This window comes from Meles meles, chromosome 10, assembly GCF_922984935.1.
Source record: "Meles meles chromosome 10, mMelMel3.1 paternal haplotype, whole genome shotgun sequence".
Classification (NCBI taxonomy): domain Eukaryota; kingdom Metazoa; phylum Chordata; class Mammalia; order Carnivora; family Mustelidae; genus Meles; species Meles meles.
In genome coordinates, this window is record NC_060075.1 from 80096703 (window position 1) to 80115571 (window position 18869).

Genomic DNA, 18869 nt, shown 5'->3' on the forward strand with positions numbered 1-18869 from the left:
TGATTTCTTCTCATCAGAGAAATGTTTTCTTTTTAAGAAGTGAATAGTACTTATATTCTGCTTTAGCTGAAGGTGGTCTGTGGTACTTGGCATGCTTGATTATGTAATGACTAATACCAAAAGAACCTGTAGATTAAAAGCCTTGCTAAAAGGAATATTCGTAAACTTTAGCTGGACTGCAGTGAATTTTATCTTCCCAGAGGAAGGACTCAAGCTCTCATGAGCATTTGATATCTTTGATTGGCATAAACATTACAGTATAGAGAAAAAGGCACCATTAGTTAATGCCAATCTATTGGTAGCTAGTTTTCAGAGATCTTTTAAAAAAAGAATCCTACCCTTGTTGTTACTTGTTAAGCACTTGTTATGTATTTAATTACATTCAATAATTGATGACATTCATTTAAAGATTTGTTTAATCTTTACTACAGGCTGACAAGCAGTGTATTATTATTTCCTTCACTTTACAAGTTAGGGGACAGGCTAGAGTTGTCATCATTTGCCAAAGGTTGCCCAGCAAGTGAAATGATGGAGTCAAGTTTCCAGTCTAGGTGGTGTGACTCTGTCAGCCATGTTCATAACTGCTGTGCTCCCTGCCTGTTAGGAACGGAGCCCCTCTTCTCAAATGCAGTCTCCTTCAGGAAGCCCCTAGTGATTTTAAAGGTGATGGATGTGATTTCTCATTGCTTTAGTATATGTGCTGCCAAAGCGAGCACATGATTTCTCATTGCTTTAAATCCTCAAAGACTTTGTTTTGTATCTTTCTTAAATTATGCATGTTTTCCTTGAATACAATTAAAATGATGATGACATGAGATAATACTTTTGAGAAGTATTTGTTCTGCAAGTATTGACTCACTTCTTGCCACACCACGATGAAGTAGAGACTTTTACTGTCCACATTCTACATAGGACTAAACTAAAGTTTAGTCGCACAACTAATTATTTACAGAGTGATGATTTGAACCCGGTCTGATCCCAGATAATGTGTCTTAAAAGTTATTGTCCTGTCGTTATTGCTGTACAGTGGAGAAAGATGGTGCTTTACTTAAGGTCCAAAGCACTCCTATAAAGTAGTGCCCCCACATTGTAATTTTACAGATCACTATCCCCCATCTTGTGTCAGAAAACATGTAAATGTAACTTAGGGGGAAAAAAACTTAGGAAAAACATATAAGAAAGAGTACTTTTAATAATTAATAAATACTTGTAAAATTAAGCATGTAACCCTATTTTGCCGAAATATAAAAGTAAAGATGAGCTGAGATTGGAATGATCAAATTAGACTGGGCCTCGTAAACTATGTGTTCTCCTCCATACATTGCATCCAAACCTCTTGGTTTTATCTAGGTGGACTAAAATGTAAGAAAATGTAATTGCAATCAAATTGTTATTATCAAATAAAAGCCCCCATTCCTAAAGTCCACAATGAAAAATAAAATTCAGCTAAATACGTATTTGACTAACATTAGGTACTTCACCAGGGTTAATGGCCATTGTGTATTTAGTAGACCTGTGGTACTGACCTTTCTGTATATCTTATCATTTAATCTTCACAGTAATCCTGAATGACAATTATAATCATGGTCTTTTTGCAGAAGGAAAATGGAGGCACAGAAAGATTAAATAACCTACACTGGGGAGCACAGCACGCAAATTGTAAAAGTTCATATGATTTCAAATCTCTACTCTCTTACAAAATTACAATAGTTTACCCTGCATAACACAGTTAAATAACGTACATGGTTTATCTTTTTACAGTGAACTATAAATCCTCTATGCCCAGGTCTTATTTTATACAGGTAACTGGGTGACAAAAGGAAAGGTGAGTTTCATTTCATTTAATGAAAAAATTAATGTTTCAGTTCTCCTAGAATGAGAGGCACAGCACACCACGCAATGCCATCTAAGGAACACCAGGTTTGGGTCAGGAGGTAGAAGCAGGAGCAAGGAGAGAACCTTAGGATAAGGCCTTTAATGGGATTTCTTCAGGATAAACAGTGTAAGGCAGAGACACAGTTTAGGATTGGCTAGTTTGTACAACCCCAGCAGGCTTTGTGCTACAGGGCTAGGCTCTAGTGGTCTGGTACCTGACCCTGGGTTCATTCAGAGCACAGGAAATATGGGCTTTATCTGTGAATTAGATAAGAATGTAAGTGAAGATAGAGACTTGGATCCACAGTTATTGCATGTGCAAAATATATTCCCGATAAATTCTGTACTAGCCCCAAGAATAAGCTTCCCTGGGAAGCTCAGTCTCTCCCCAGGTCTGTAAAGCCCCCCAGAGATGTCAAAACATTATATGATATAGAAAATTAAATATAGACATTCAATATAGATATTTATTTAATTTATAAGTAAATATATCATAAATATATAATATATATTGCATATATTATATATAAAGGAATATAATACAGTAACTATGACCATAACTAATGTACTTCTAAATTGTATAATAGCCTTCCCTCTCATGTAGAAAATTAATAAAGATTTCTGTACTGTTCATTTTTGCAAAACAATCTGTATTCCCCTTTAAACTTTTATAAATATTCTATATGACCAAGCACATGCATTTAATAATATAAGTAGTTGATAGTAACAATATGAAATTTACAGTTTTGCTAGCAATATGAAGTAACATTTTTCATTCATTTAATATACTTTTAGAAATTCTCACAGGGCACCTGTGTGGATCAGGCAGTTAAGCGTCTGCCTTTGGCTCAGATCATGATCCTAGAGTGCTGGGATTGAGCCTCATGAGGAGCTCCCTACACAGCTGGAAGCCTGCTTCTCCCTCTCTCTGCTCCTACCCCCTGCTTGTATGCTGTCCCTCAAATAAATAAATAAAATCCTTTTTTAAAAAAAGTAAGAAAGAAAAAGAAGGGAATTCTGCTTAGGTTAGGGCATCTGGGTGGCACAGCTGGTTAGGTCGTGATCTCAGGGTTGTGAGATCCAGCCCCGCTGAGGGCTTCATCATCAGTGCAGGGTCTTCTTGGCTTTCTCCCTCCTTCTTCCTCTGCCCACCCACTCTCTATCGGTCTCTCTAAAATAAATACATAAATCTAAAACAAAAACAAATAGACAAATTCTGCTTGGGAGATATTCCTGCTAAAACTTAGCAACCTTTTTAGTGTACTAAAAGGAACACATCGTTTTTACTGTATACAGACAAAGTAAGTACAAAATCTATAGATAGGGGACACAAATGGTAATACATTACAACACCCAAAGCCAACAAATCATTTTCTTATGGGAGCAAGGAGACTAAAATATATATCCCCTGTTAAGTATCATTAGGGTAAAATACTCATTATCAAGTGCTCTTGACATGGAATCTGGGCATAGGTGATTCCATAATTGTGAAAGTGCAGGCCCAGGAAACAAGAAGGAGAATAGTGGCAAGCATGGCATCAACCATGGCAGCAGGGAAGTGGTTCAGCTGAAGTCCTTGCTGCTAACGGGGCTCTTGATTTCGGGTGACCTACTAGGGAGCTTTACTTTACTACCTTCACGTCTTTTAAGAAGCAGTTCAAAGACTCCAACAGACTTTTAAGTCTATGAACTGCTTCTTAGATTGATATTTTTAAATGCAAACAAGAAAATATACAGTATTAAGGGGCATCTGTGTGACTCAGTGGGTTAAGCCTCTGCCTTCAGCTCAGGTCATGGTCTCAGGGTCCCTGCCTCCTTGCCTCTCTGCTCAGTGGGGAGCCTGCTTCCCCGCCTCTCTCTGCCTGCCTCTCTTCCTACTTGTGATCTCTGTCTGTCAAATAAATACATAAAATCTTTAAAAAATGTATATATGTAGTATTTCAAGGAAAAACAATTTTATTAAAATTAAAAGAATAATGAAAAGAACAAATTTGTGATTTAGTAATGCATGCTTTTTAAAATTAAAGCATTAATAAGAGGATCTAGTGGAAGACCTTGTAATATCATAACTTGAAAGAAATGATCAGTATAGATGAAAGAAATGATCAGTATAGAAACATATTGTGATATGAAAATATCTAATTTCTTTTGTGATATAGTTATAGGTATTACTATATCACTGTGGTTTGTTATTTACATCCAGCTGAAAGTTAGTAAAATATTTTTTTTCCTAATCCAAGTTCATTGATAACTTGCATTTTACACCGTATTCTTGGTGTTCTGTTTAGCCTGGGTAAGAAACTTTGGGATTCTTAGGAATCTTTTTTTTTTTTTTTTTTCATGAATAAGGAAATGTTTACATCAGTGTCTTTGATATCATCTGCTTCTTTATTTGCTGCCCACTTCCAACCCGTTGCCCTTCTAATTACTGTACCTCAGAAGAAACAATTACATTTGTATTTTTTTTTTTTTTTTTACAAAACTTGCCAAGCACTTCATCAGGGCTTGGAGTGAGTAAGCTAAGCACTGCCTGTCTGTCCTTCCAGCTCCCCTTTTCCCACTACATGTCCCTAGTCAAAAAACCCTACTAAAAGGCCACCAGAGCCTAAGAACTATGTCTTAGTATCAGGATCAGTAATCTTTTCAACTCAATCTGTCACTGAATATCCATGTTCATGAAGTTTACTCTCCCTCAGCATTCATATAAAGTGAATTAAAAATACCTAACTCCCTGAGGAGCACCTGGGTGGCTCAGTGGTTTAAAGCCTCTGCCTTCGGCTCAGGTCATGATCCCAGGGTCCTGGGATGGAGCCCCACATCGGGCTCTCTGCTCAGCAGGGAGCCTGCTTCCCTTCCTCTCTCTCTGCCTGCCTCTCTGCCTACTTGTGATCTCTGTCTGTCAAATAAATAAATAAAATCTTTAAAAAAAAAAAACCTAACTCCCTGAAATGTTGTCAGAATTGGTAGTGCATAAAATGCTTTAATCAGGCTTTGAGTTATAATAAATGCCTAGTAACAGCAGTTACTGCTATCTTGAACTCTGGGCTTAGTGGCTGATGCCTATTGAATTGCTATAGTAATCAGCATCTATGTGGTAGATAAGGAAACTCAAAATCCCTTGAAATGAGGGTTAATGTTTTATTCAGCCTTGTTTATTTGCATTATCTGGTGAGTATGTACATTGTTGATGCTCATTTACATAAGTATCATTAACAGCACATTCCCAAGACCATATCTACGAGTATAGTGATGATCTCTAAGTGGTTAGATCTCAAGCAAGTTGGTATAGTTGATATCTGGGTGGTGGTATAGAATTATAACACACAATTCACATACAGGTGTGATAAAGGTGACTATATAAAAAATGTTATTGAGCAATGCAGTGGTACCTGAAAGTCATTTAATGCCACTGACCCATTTGTTTTATTGTGTATGTTATTGGGCACAAAAAGAACTCATTTATTTACATACTAAATGGTAGCGATAGAGCTTTTAATGATTTCTTTCTTTAAACTACATTTCAAAATTGTGATGACATCATATTTATTAACAATTAGCTGGTGACTATCAATTTGGTATTAACATTTAATAGCTAAAGAAAGCATGGGACTGAATGTGGAAAAGCCATATTTCTGTTTTAAATGCTACTATATAAAAACATACCGATTTTATACTATATACCTAAGAACTCTGTATCTTTCATTTTAATGGATGAGGAAAAGACTCAGATCTGACCTAAAAGCCATTTGATGAACAATTTGTTTTGCTTATTTTATCATTCATACTTTGTTTCTTATACTGTATAAAAATGTTCCCAATAACTCTAGACCAATTGTTTTTTAGGAAACAAATATATCTTTTCAAATGATATTTATTTCAAAGCTTATTTAGAAAGCAGACATTTTTAAGGCAGTTTTGCAGTTTCAGGACTTCCTGAAGTAGTTGAATTTTCATAGAGTTTGTCCTAAGAAATGCTGTCCACCAGAGAACAGTTATTTCAGTTAAATAATTTATTGTCAACTCAGCGACCATAGTAACTGATGAAATACGTTGAGACAAGGAGTAGTCAAGTATAATGAATGTGAAATGTACTGCGAATTTTAGAATAGGTAAAGCATATGCCATGAAAAATGAAGAGTAATGCCTATAAAATTATGATTATATTTGTTATTAATATTCTTAAGCTGAAAGAATAGTGATATTTAGGGAAAGAGCAGTTGTGTCAAAATAGAAATTAAAACTAAAAGAGCGACCCTATGCCAAAAAAATTACCAGCCTATTTTAACACCTAGAAAGGATGATTTGACACTGAATACATAATATCATGGGTAAGTATCAAATAGCTTGTATTTAATTTTCTATACACAGTACACTTGTCTCTCGAAAATCAGAATAAAACGTAGGAAATTAAGTGCAATGGAAGAAGAAGTAAAAGTGCATTCTTAGCTTTACTGTTTTCATGGTTACCTTCAGTGACCCAGTTTTCTTTTGTCTTTTTTCCCCTCCAAGGAAAGAATCTATACATTATTTCCACAAGTTTTGTATAAAAGTCCCTCAAGGCTACATGCAACTAATGCTTCTTTGGGACAAATGTAGCCTGAGGGATGGAAAGAGTTTTTTAGGGTCCAAAAGCTGAATCTCACATTAATACGGAGAGGTGTCCTATTAGGATGATGGGTACCCGCTAATAGAACTTCCTAATGTGTGAATTTTTTTTTAATTTTTTATTTTTTTGCTGGTATCATGAGCTTTGTGCTGGGCGTACTGGTTTATTTGGAGCCTGCTACTTGTGAAAGCTTCACCTTTTCCATTTTTAGAAAATGTGAGGCAGCAAAAAGGTTTTTGACAAACTGCAGATCCTGCAGAGTTTAATCAGCTTGATGGCGGGCACCCCTCCGCTCTCCTTGTCTCTTCTTTTATTTGACCACTAGCAGTTTTGGAAAAATTTTCTTCTCTTGGATTATAGTTTTAAAAGAAAGTAAGAGAATGTGATTTGGGAAGATTAAAAATCTGCTTTATAAAAAATCATCAAGTCCTAGGAAAGAAGACTCACAGGAGCTCGGAGATGGTAATTCATGCTCTCTCTCTGTTTCTCAAGGTTTTCAAGTAGTGGACTTTTCATATGCAGAGGTAGAACACCTTTTTTATTTTAATGAGTGATATGTACAGCAGTAGTGTCCTCTCTGTGCTGCAAAAGCAAAGGGGTTTTTGGTATGTGAGTCAGTAGATTTTTTTGTTTGTGCACCTGTGTTCTGTATGTTGTGAAATAGGTCCTTTTCTCAGCCCCAGGATTTTACATTATTATTATTTGAAAATATTAGCGGATTTGCCTCCAAATAGTCTGCATATCGGTGCCTATTTTGCTTTTAGTGTGCTTACGATGATACTGAAAGTTAAAAATGGTACATAAAACTTAAGGCAGTGGTCTTTCTAACTAAAACAATTCTATCTCAATTTCTCCCAAATGACAATGAAAGAAAAATATGAGAAAATGGTAAAAAGCATGTTTGGTTTGAAAACAGGGAACACTTTTTAAAATAAATAACAAAAGGCACAAGAAAATGAAGTTTGAAGAAATGGACTCAAACTTTAAAAAGTAAAATAAGAAAAAATTAGTACCATGAAAATACTGAAAGCAAGTAATTTCTATAATTTTAACTGATGCATATATTAATTTTAATATATCTATTTAAATTGGGTAAATTTACAATGAAAAGTAATAGCATCAAAACATATAAAGATTTTATATCAAGATTTAGTATCAGATTTTATATCAAGATTTAGTATCAGAATAAGGTATTTGAATGTAATTCAAAAAATTAGTTTTTGTAAATTTTTGAAGGAATTCTTAACCATAAACCTGAAACATTTGCTAAGTTTAGTTATTTATAACAAAAATATGTAACTGATTGTTTTTTATCAGTATTGTATGGTTGTTTTTTGCATTATTGTATCACATTAAAAACAAAATAGAGAGAATCTTTGCTGGCTAGAGATTGCTTACACAGTTGTTTAGGAAGGCAATCAACTACTACAAGACTGGTTGTAACAGAGAGAATTTAGACAATATAGCTGATATTTCAAAAAACAGAATTCAAACTCTGTATGTATTATCTTTGTGCCAGTCGTCAAAGAATAGAGTGTAGAGACTTTGATATCTTGGGGTCTTTTCTCCATGGGGCTTGTGTCTCTATGTCAATAAAACCAGGGTCCTCAAATGTAAAAAACAGCACAAAAATATCAGAAGAGAATAGTTCATGTCCTCTCCAGCCTAAAGGTTTACATTTGCATATTCTACCTGTGCACTAAGCTGACAAATTTACCAATTACATTATGTTTCTTTAAATTTCAACTTGATGTGATGCTTTAGAATCTTTTACAGTATTATTTTGATAAGATTAATTACCCATTTGGAAATCAACGGCTTACTGACCCAATCCTCCCAGCTAGCAGTTAGTAGAAAATTATTCACCACAGAGAACTTCTTCAGATAATAATCTTTTCAGTAAGCTATTTACTTATTCCTCATATTTCTACAGTACTGTGAAAGACTTTTTATGAGATTGAAACGAATCAAACTACTTTCCACTAGTGTTGCATTGTTCTTTTTATAACCAGACAAAACCAAATTTTTGTCAGAAAAATGGCTTTCTGATGAAATCTCGCGTGCCATTTCCCTAGAATTCCTCCTGCTTTAGTAAGACAGACCGGGCATAAAATGAGTCCTTTCTATAGCAGTCATTGCTTGGCTGAGCAAAATCGACTATCGTCTCTGACATGCTGTTTTCTCTGCACCTCTGGCTTCTGTGCACTTTTGATTGTATTGTTCAGTCAGTGAGGCTACACTAAGTTGTGCTATGGTAACAGATGGTCTCAACATCGCGGCGTCTTTATAATAATAAAGTTTATACATTGCACATGTTGTATGTCCATCATGGGACAGTTAAGGCTCTGCTCCATCATTCTAAAATGAGGAAGCACATCTATCTGAGACTTACTAATCTCAGAGCAGAAGGAAAAGAGCAAGGGAAGAACGATGAGCTGGATATGGAAGCTTCTGCTCAGATGCGGCACATTTATTTGCAGTCACATGTCATTGCCCAAAGCAAGTCATATGACAATGTGAAAAGTCAATGTTGCTGGAAGACTAATCCTCCTGCAGGGACGGGCCCAACAGGGAGCAGCAACACTCATCTTAACAACAATCCAATCTACCCGATTCTGGTCGCAGATATTCACTTCCCTCTCATAAAATCTCATCTCATCACAGTGTCAGACTCAAAATCTAGAACCAGATGAAGATATGAATCTGAAGAACTAGGAACTTAAAAAAAAAAAAAAAAACAACAACAAAAAAAACAACCATTTCTCTACTTTATCCTGCTGCCCAACCTCCCCCCACCCCACAGTTCTAATACACTATGGTGGAAGAGCAAGATACTTTAAGATTTTATTTACTCGTTTGACAGACAGAGATCACAAGTAGGTGGAGAAACAGGCAGAGAGAGGAGGAAGGAGGCTCCCCACTGAGCAGAGAGCCTGATGTGGGGGCTCGATCCCAGGGTCCTGGGATCGTGACCTGAGCTGAAGGCAGAGGCTTTAACCCACTGAGCCACCTAGGCACCCCGAGCAAGATACTTTCAATCAGGAAGAAGTGAAATACAAAGCAGTCACCACGTAGATCATAGCAAATCTGAAATGGTAGTGGGCATGATCCTTTCCTGGTTCTGGGAAATGTTCCCTGATTGCTCCCCAGTTCTAAAGTCTTCCAATAATTGCCTAGCCTGTTATTCTTTGTCATTCTTAGCTCTATCCTTTGACAGATCTTTTACATTATTCTTCGTCCCTGGCATTAACTGAAGAAGGGATTGTAGAATATGCACCCCCCGCAACCCCCGGCCCCGTTCCCCCTGCAGGCTACGCAGCTTTCTTAGCCTGATTTTGCTGCCAGTAGGAATTTGGGAATCCTAATGTTTACTTTAAATCTTTAACACTCACATTCTCTTTTATTCCAGTCTAAGAACTCATTTGGCAGCACAACTTTCTTAAAGCATAGTAGGCTTTTTATATATATAGTATCTTGTTTTATTTACAACCATGCACCAATAGCCTCATCTATGATTTTTTTCTCTAAACTCTGTTACCTTAAATTTATTTGGCTTCTAAAAGACTTGTACACTTTTTCATTCTGTTTTCTCTGGGAGATTTCATGAATCAAAGTATGTACTGGCTGCTACCTTAATCAGTACAGAGACTCTGGATTTGCTCTTTGCTAAGATGCTGAGTTACAATTAGCTTTTGTAACTCAAAGCTTTCCACAGTTTTCTTTTCTACTTAATGGAGAAAAGAAAGAGTTTCATCTTTCAATGCGGCAAGATCTGAAAATTCCAGATTCTCTCTGTTCCTATTGATTCTGTTTACAAACTGGTCAGTACCAACTAAGGTGTAAGCATAACTTGAAGCCACAGCTCATTTAGAGCATCATTTGCTTCCAAAGCAATAGATTTTACGGTTTTACCAAAAGTTTCTCCATGGTGTTATGTGGGTTGCCATCTTTCCAACCTCTAGTAAAAAATTGCTTACTACCTACTGCTTGACCTCAGGGCTGATACATAATTTACTGTCACTGTAATACTTTACTTCTGAGCACCAAATTTCATATCAATTAACATAGGCTAAATTTACACTCAGGTAATTAATGGCTCTACAATAAGAATAAAGATTTTTTGCTATCACTCACATGATAATTATTTTGTGTGATAGTTTTAGTTCTGCATTATTTTGTACCCAGACTCAAGAACTAGCATATATCCCCAGGAGGAAAGGTGATGACCAAACCCTGTTGTGGCCCCTTACAGCTTCTGGTCAGAAGAAGACCATGTCACTTTCATTCACACTTTATTTTCCAAAGCAACTTACATTGCTCACTCTTAAGTCAAAGGCATGGGGAGTATAATTTTCCTGATATGGAAGGACACAGTCGGGCAGGGATGTAAAGATTTAGACAATATTGCAGTATTACCCATTTGTCTTAGAAGAGACAAGCTTGAAAGTACATAGAATTTGGAGTTACATGACTAAGGCCTGCTACTTATTGAATATACTAACATGCCAAATGCTTGACATTTTTGGATAATTGTTGTTTTTCTAATGGAGCTAGTAATCCTGACGCTGCTTATAATTATTTGACTTGTTGATATTACCAAGATTAGTATAATATAGATATCTGTTTCACGTATATAATATTGAATACTCATTGGGGAAAAAATAGTGCCTTGTAATATACAGTTTACAAGACACCTAATATATGTTTGTAATGTTTATTTCCTTAATGTTTCCAAGAAATTAAGCCACAGATTTATGTCAATCTCTGTCTTAATTAGAATTTTTCCTCTTGATCTAATTACAAAACTCAATATATTCACTGAGTGAAGCCCGAGGGGTTTTTATAGGCAGAAGACTCAAAATATCTTAGGACATGGGCCAGGTCTAGAAAGAACTTAGAAGCCATGGGACTCACTCTTGAAGGGTAGAAAGTTTGGAAGTTATATTTTTTTAAAAAGATCTCTCTTCACTCATACGCATTTATCTGTGAACATTGCATACCTGCTAGACCTTTCTACCAAAATCCTACTCAACAAGCACAGTTTTACCTATTAAGTATGAAAAAGAATATGGTGACATTCAACTTAAGAGGAAAGGAGAAAAACAGTTCACTAACAGGTAATTTAAGGATGAAAGCCTATTGTTAAAATGTTTGAGACAACAGAAAAGAACAATAAAGAATTAATTTGATTTATTCTCAAATAACTATGAATTGCACAATAAATAGCTTGAGACTTATAGACTTATAGTTTCATTATTCCTATAAATACTACTGTTTTACTCTCAAAATTGGATTCTTTTGATTTTGAGGGCAATAGAATTTCAGAAAAAAAAACTGTTTAAAAGTATATCACAGATGATAGTCTCAAAAAATGATAAATAAAAGTATATGATTTAATTAGAGTCAAGTAGCCACTGTGGTTAAAAAGATCTGATATTTTATTCACAATGTTTCAAAAAGAAAAATGCTAAATCTACATTGCAAATAACTTTAGAATAAGAGAAGTTGCAAACATCAGGAAGCTGCAAAAAATGTTTGTACCAATAATGCTTATAACTATGATTAAGAAATAGTAGATTCTGAGTCTTCTAACAAATCATAGATATTCAGGATAAGAAATTCTACATATTTAGAATAGGTGATCACATATATTCAGAAGGAAATAGGCATTCTAAAAATTTTGTTAGCACTAAGCTTTTGAGTGATTCAAGCTTAAAGTCTAATTAAAATGTAACAAAGTATGGACAAATCAGTTAAGGATTCTTCAAGGTGTGTATATGTGTGCTATGTGTTTGTATGTGTGGGAAATACATGCATGCATATGCCTGTGTGTTGTGTATATGTTATACATAATAGGAGATATTTTATAACTTGCATATGAATGTAAATAATGTATACCTATCATGAGATATATACATAAATGAAAATTTACAAGGTAGCACTGTTAACATGTGTGTGCATTCAAGCATTTAAGCTATAGTTGATTAGTTCTGTAATAGTTCAAAAATTTTGTTTACCTTTGAAGGGGAAAATTGTTTTCAATTTTTATAATTATAATTTTTATTGTAATTCTTAAAAATGTAACTTTCAAAAACCTTTAGAATTATTCTTTACCATTGGACTTCTCTTCATGACCTCTTAGTGACCTAAAACTGTCCTAAGAAATTTGTCCAGGCTGATTTAAAGTCTGTTAAAAAAGACACTAGAAGTTTATTTAAGGCAACGATTGTCCTAAAGGGTCCTATAAGTAAGGACATCTGCATTAATTTTCTATTTGTATATACCTTCTAATCTCACTGAAACGTAAAAATAATGTTTTTAGCTTCATGTCTTAATTCTAAATTTGGGACAATCAATGACAGTTTAGGGTTTAGAAATTGCTTGCTTACAACATAGAAACATGCAAATATTTTAATTAAATTATATTTACTTTCAGCCTCTACCAGAAGCAGTCTAAGACCGAGAGATACAAGCCTATCTTCGGTCTTTTGAAACCCTAGGTCTCATTATTTTAATTGTGGCCTTGACCCATAGCATGTCAAATATATTAAATATTTGCCCTACATTAAACATTTTTGTTTATATTAAAAATTTGAAAGGACTTTATAAATTTTCCCTTCCATTATTATCTTCTAGGATTTTTTCAATAATTACTATGCATCTTGAGGGATAATTGCAGAGTAATTAAGAGTAATTAAGAGTAAAAATTCTTAATTATAAGAAGTTTCAATTTATTAGTAAGATTGAGAGGTTAAGTTTAACAGGCATTTAGTTTCATATCCCTTAATATCTGATTTGCATCTTTTTTTCATATTCTAGAAACCATTTAATTTTTTACAACCTAAATTTTTTTCCAGGACCTTGAAAAGTGCATGTTTGATCCCTGAGTGCCTAAAGAGATTCTTTAGGCATTCAGGGTGCCTAAAGAGATTCAGCCCCAGATGTATATACTCTAAATCTTGACTATGTATCTTTAATCCTCTGTTCCAGGCTGGAACACCCCTGTAGTCTGATTTGGATTCTTACCTCCAAGTGTCCTAAGAATTGAGTACTTGGGACCATCATCATATCCATTGCACTGTCCTCTAGATATTAATTTAGTTGTTTGATTCTCAGTAACATAAAAGAAGGAGATGAGAACACATTCATTCATCTTCTCAAATATATATATAGTCATTCAAATACATACATCCACATAAAATATATATTCATTCTGGGTGTCTCAGTTGGTTGGGAGACTGCCTTTGGCTCAGGTCATGATCCCAGAGTACCTGGATGGAGTCCCGTATCTGGCTCCCAGCTCTACAGGAGTCTGTTTCTCCCTCTGACCTTCTCCTCTCTCATGCTCTCTCTCACTGTCTCTCTCTCAAATAAATAAAACCTAAAATATATATATAATATGATATAATATAATATAATAATACTATATATATATTTTTTTCATTCCATATATTATATTTAAATGCTATTCTCAACCAGGCTTTTTTCTATTCATGAAAGATATAATGGCAAATAAAAATCACGTCCCCACTCTAGGAGTTATATTTTATCTGCACACCTAATTTAATTTTGCACCAAAAACATTGCTTAATATATTGGATATAGTTAATAAGTATTTTTAAATGCATAAATAAATAAATATGGAAATCATATAATTAAACATAAGAATGAAGTTATTTAAATTTACACACTGTAGTATAATTTAAGTATTCAGGACAACATATGTCTTCAAGTTATTTGAAATATAGTACATCCACTAATGCAAATCAAAAACAATTGGAATTATGCATTGTAAATGAAATTAAACCTCAGTTGATTGGTTTTTAATTTATTCATATGTTTTTCCCAAATGGCCTCAGCATCCCATCTTCTCACAGGAGAAAAAGAGAAGGAGAAACGGAAGGAGGAAAGGAAGAGGATTGAGAAAATAATGAGAAAGAATGAGGTTAAATTTGGAATGAACCTCTCTGGAAATATTAATGATAATCTTAAGTCTTTCCAATAAATTTGCTATGTTATTTTTTAAAAAATGACCAATGTAGGTTTCAGTTCAGTTAACTCCCAGTAAATCATTGTTTAATGAAAACAAGTGGAACAGAAAGTAGAATGTTGCATTTGTTCTTAGTACATCCCTGTAGGAACTGGCAGACATCAAATTTGTCAAAGTCACAACTCCTTCAGAGTTTCCAGGAGAACACCAGGATCAAAGAAAATAAATAGATAAGATAAAGACTTACATTTTATTTGCAATAGGAGTTTCCCATTTAAGATTCACTTGTTACTATCATTTTAGAACAAGTTAAAAGTATGCTAGTTAGGAATCTTTACCTGACACTAATGGAACCCCTTTGACAGATTTTTTGTTGAAAAATTATATGGTGTGAATTGAAAAAAAGAACTGTCAGCTTGGATCAGATATTTTGTATCTGCAGGTGCCTACTTGGCTCATATAATGTTCCCAATGATAGGTAGAAAAACTCATCTGTGCCAGAAAATTCTCTACATTATCAAAGAAGATGCATATTTTCATTCTAACAAGTATGTTCTAATCACAGTTATATTGAATTAACCAATATTCCGAGTGTTAGTTTTTTTCCCCAGTGTGATGGTTCCATTTGATCAATTACGTATAGAGATAAATGAAGTAGTAAAATTTCCATTGTGTAAATAAACTGTTTTGATTAAATCATCCACAGCATTTTTACCCAGTATTTTGATTCTCCAGTATGTTATTGTTAACCAGAGAACTGTGTTTGTGGCAAAGGTTTTATCAATGTTTGTAGTGTATTTTCCTATCAGTTCAAATTTGTTTATAGTCCTAACCATATTATATTTTGCTTCCCCACCACCTGCTTATCATTTCTTTCTTACTCATTACTCACTGATTTTATGGATATTTCTGGAACAATCTCTGGACAATCTTGCCTCAGGACCTTTGTATTTATTATCCCTTCGTTCTTGAATATGGCTTCCTGATTTATCCACCTGGTTTCGTCCTTCAGACTTCAGGTAAAATGTCACCAACTCAGAGAGGACTTACCTGACCATCACAAGCAAATTAATACTCAGCCACTTTGGTCCTCTTATTTCATAGCACCTGCTATCACCTGACATTACATTATGAATTTGTGTATTATTTAGTTTATAGTTTATATACAATTTTAGTGTCTCAAGGCCAGGCACATCAATTAGTAGTTAATGCTGCCTAACTATGTTCCAGTGCCTGGAACATAGTGAAAAATAAATATTTAACAAATTAATAATAAATATTTACATGGGTTATGAACAATTAGACCAGTTAAAGTTTATGAAGCTTTTCATGAAATAGAACATTTATATCAGGATAAAAGAAATTTCAAACATATAAAAAATGGAAGCCCTTATATTTGGAATAATATGTCCCTATCTTTAGTCTTCCAACAGCAGAAGTCAGAAGGAGATCCGAATGCTGAAGTATTCTGATCTACCCCTCTGCAGACCTTTAGGTTTTCACGTGCAAGAGATTCAACTATGTGATAGGAGTAAGGCCATCAGCAGAAAGGCACTAATGATCTAAAGATCACTAATGCACTCAAAGTTGACCTCTTACTGGCCATAGGATGCCTTCCGTGTAAGTCAAAAGGAAGCCCACATGTGGTGTATGTTCCTCCTCTACAGGCCACCATTGTTGCGCATCAAGGGAGAAAATCCCTGTTCCAGCCTAAATACATCCATCAAAAGTCAAGAAAAATTCACACATCCTTTGCTGGGTCAGAGAGCACTATGCTTAAGCATCGAATAGTTATCCTGAAGCCCTGTACACCCCTTCCTGACAAGACCTCACAGCCATCCCCCTGTACTCACTGACATTGGCAGCCTCATCGTCACAAGGGACTGTCTTGGGAAAATCAGGATTTGATTTCTCATGCCTGTTCTCTCATTTTATGTCAGTAGCTGAAAGGAACCCAGAACTTCAGGGCATTCCTGATTCCCCCGTCTCTAATCTTCATCACCATTCCTCTCTGCCTCCTCATACCTTTTCACCACGCCCTCTTAAACTTACCAACAAAGCCCCTTTATCTTCAAACACTTTTATGTAATTTCCCCTTCTCTCTAAATGAAGCCTGGTTCTTCTTTGATGACCCTGCTTCTCATACGGCCTCCAAGAGATGGCTATTTCCCTACCACACCACTTAAATCTCTGAGATTGGAGGTGAGGTGACGTTCTCTAGCTCTTCAGTGTCACTTCCAAAAACAGTCTCCTTCCTCCTCCCTGAAACCTCCTCTCTGTGATCTCATGGTAGGAGCAGATACCAGCTGCTACTCCTCTTTATAGAAGTCTTTTACCGACCTCTGGTCACTTCTTCTCTTCTGTTAAGATTTTAGTTTTAGCTCAATGTCTCTCTCTCCAAACCTTTCTTGTCGTAAAGTGTGGTAATTTCAGTACCCATGTAGACTTCAAAAACACTAATCTTTCTGTTAGATACCTCTTCTCCTAAAATCTTGTTTTCCACCTGTCACTCCCTTGAAATAATTTCACTATCATGTCATACATGTGTCCAAGGAATATTTAACATGGTATTGACATTGGAGTTTCAGTGTTCGCATATACACTTGGGGTGATAGATATCTATTTACCTATATACCTAGCATAAATTCTTTGCTTAAATCAACCCTTAAAAGGTTTCCCTAATCCTATTGGATTGTAAGGTAGCCAACAAAATTATGTTGTATAAATGTATATAGTATAATATAGTCTATGTTTCTCAAAAATGTAGTAACCTGGAAATATTCTATATTCCTCACAAAATATACAGTTAAAAAAAACAGGATTGGATATAACTGTGAGAGAAATACTACTTCAGAATGTAGTTTCTATGATTTAAATAAGTTTAAAATTGTTTAGCCTGTGAATCTCTATTGCATACTTTTTTCGTTTTGACCAATTTGTGTATTTTCTCAGTTGAAATAATTTTAAGTCTCTGGCCCAGATTTGAGTTGTCTTTATTTTGTTGTCTAAATTATTTTTGTTATTCAAATGTGAAATAGTGTATGATTAATGACAAAGAATCTGTTTTAGTAAAATAGAATTATTCAAAGGATGTTTTTATTTCATATTTTAAAAGATTTAATTATTTAAAATCTCTACTTACTTTTCATATGTGGTATATTTTCTTTATCTGGTGAGGAAAAAAGCTTTTGTTAAAGAAAATCCAGTTAGTTGCTAACAGTGCCATGAAATTACTGCTTAGTTGGGTTGTCATTGTGAGCCTTTCATCATCAGTAGTGAAAAATGTTAATGACATCATAGCATTATGGACAAATCAATAGAGCGTGTTAGAGTTTCAACTAATTCTCAAATAAATCAGTTATTCTTTACCAGAGTTAGAGCCTAAATAATGTATAATTTCAAAGTACCTCAAATCCAATTAGGGATTACAAATAGTAATTTGGTTAAAGGAGGCAGAATGAAATGTTTGTCAGATTCAATGTCTGCCTCCCATAATACCTTTTTCCTTTCTACATTACATTTTCCTATGCAACCTTTAGAAAACATTTACACTGACTTTTAATTTAGTGGAACACCTATTAATTGATCGCTAATTGAATTATATGGGAATTCTAAGAACGAACTTGTTTATTTTTATAGGGGACTTAAAGAGTCCAGGACTTAAATAACCAATTGGACTGAACAGATGTACCTTAGGAATTAAGAATTTTTCCAGAAGAAGGTAAGAGATCTTAAAATATGCACATATTTGCATATTAATAAGTTTTGGTGAAAATATAGATAATAGTATATTTCTTTGGTGTATAATTTAGAGGATTTTTTTTTATTAAAGGTACTTTCTGTTTTTACTTAAATAATCTTTTATTCTGTAGAATGATTTGGATATATGAGATTGCTGTAACATTTCAAAAAGAAAATGGTTTGTAGGAAAGCCACATTGCCACTTCAAAACGTCAAGATTGAATCACCACTATTTTGGTTTTTTTTATTTTTTTATTTTTACATGTAAAACTTAGACTGGGTTTGCCATATTCCCCAAGAGCCACAGAGCAAAGATAGCTGACGTGTGGGCAGATTGCCATCTAGAAAGATCCTTTGGCTAGCCTGCCTCTTCTACATTTCCTGGACCACATATGGTTACCATCAACTAGAATCCATTCAAAGGCTTGAGTGCCAAGCACAGAGGGAGGAGTCAGTTTTTAATGTGTTACATTATCTTAATTTTGACCTAAGATGTGAGACTGAAATATTACCCTTAAAGTAAAATACACTTAGAAATCTGAATGTATACATATTACTTTTTTCTTAACCCTCTTTAACTATGAATGTTCCTCAAGCTGCATTTCATTGTAAGTACAAAGAAAATTTAGCAGCATTAGGTTTACCATCACACTGTAT

At 34.6% G+C, this 18869-nt stretch overlaps 1 protein-coding gene across 3 annotated transcripts in view; it reads left to right on the forward strand.

Moving 5' to 3' along the window:
- Positions 1-6774: 6774 nt before the first annotated feature.
- Positions 6775-18869, forward strand: part of SEMA3A (semaphorin 3A) — a 331236-nt gene continuing 319141 nt past the window's right edge. For 2 of the 3 annotated variants that reach the window (XM_046021445.1, XM_046021447.1), the window contains exons 1-2: positions 6775-6943; positions 18111-18192. The gene's annotated coding sequence lies outside the window, so the exon portion shown is untranslated. Of the gene's footprint in view, positions 7006-18110; positions 18193-18869 lie in introns of all 3 variants that reach the window. The other variant, XM_046021446.1, reaches the window with a different exon arrangement.